This window comes from Penaeus monodon, chromosome 7 (genome assembly GCF_015228065.2).
Source record: "Penaeus monodon isolate SGIC_2016 chromosome 7, NSTDA_Pmon_1, whole genome shotgun sequence".
Lineage (NCBI taxonomy): Eukaryota > Metazoa > Arthropoda > Malacostraca > Decapoda > Penaeidae > Penaeus > Penaeus monodon.
The window spans coordinates 930,670-931,397 of record NC_051392.1 but is presented as its reverse complement, the minus strand read 5'-3'; positions in this window follow the sequence as shown (position 1 = coordinate 931,397).

The following is a 728-nucleotide window of genomic DNA, read 5'->3' as shown; positions in this document are numbered from 1 at the left end:
GGCGTGTGAGAGTGTGGGCTGACGGGCGTGTGTGCGAGGATAGTAAAAGAGCGAAGGACAGCTCGTGAGATCTTTTTTGCCTTCAGAAGTAAGGATGGAAGGATACGCACCATGAGGATTTGGAAAAAGAGAGAGAGAGAGAGAGAGAGAGAGAGAGAGAGAGAGAGAGAGAGAGAGAGGAAGAGAGTAAGAGAGGAGAGAGAGAGAGAGAGAGAGAGAGAGAGAGAGAGAGAGAGAGAGAGAGAGAGAGAGAGAAAGAGAGAAAAAAAAAATTGATGAGGATTAGCTGAACTGAATGAATGGGAGGAGTGAGTGAGTGACTGAATGAATGAACGCCTGGGTGACCTGACGTGAGTCTTATGCAAGGGCCTGAAAGCGGGAGGGGAAAACCGCCTACAGTCCCGCCACCCAACCAGGCCGTCAGCATTGCCATTCTCCCCTCGTCGCCTAGCGCTTGTCAGCAATGAGTGTCAGCCGTATGAGGGAGGACTCGCGCCCGCTGCCCCTCATCAGCAAGTAACGACTCATAAGCCCGGCCAATTACCTCTAAGGCGGAGAGGGCCAAGTAAGGTATAATTACGCCGTTATTCTCACCGTTAACGTCAGAATCGTCTTCACAGTGTCCCTCGGTGTACAATGCTGATGCATCGCGCTGCCCCGTGCGTGCACTCCCAAATCCCAAGCATACAGCCCTCCGCTTCCCTCGGCTAACAAGTGCTTGCAGCCGA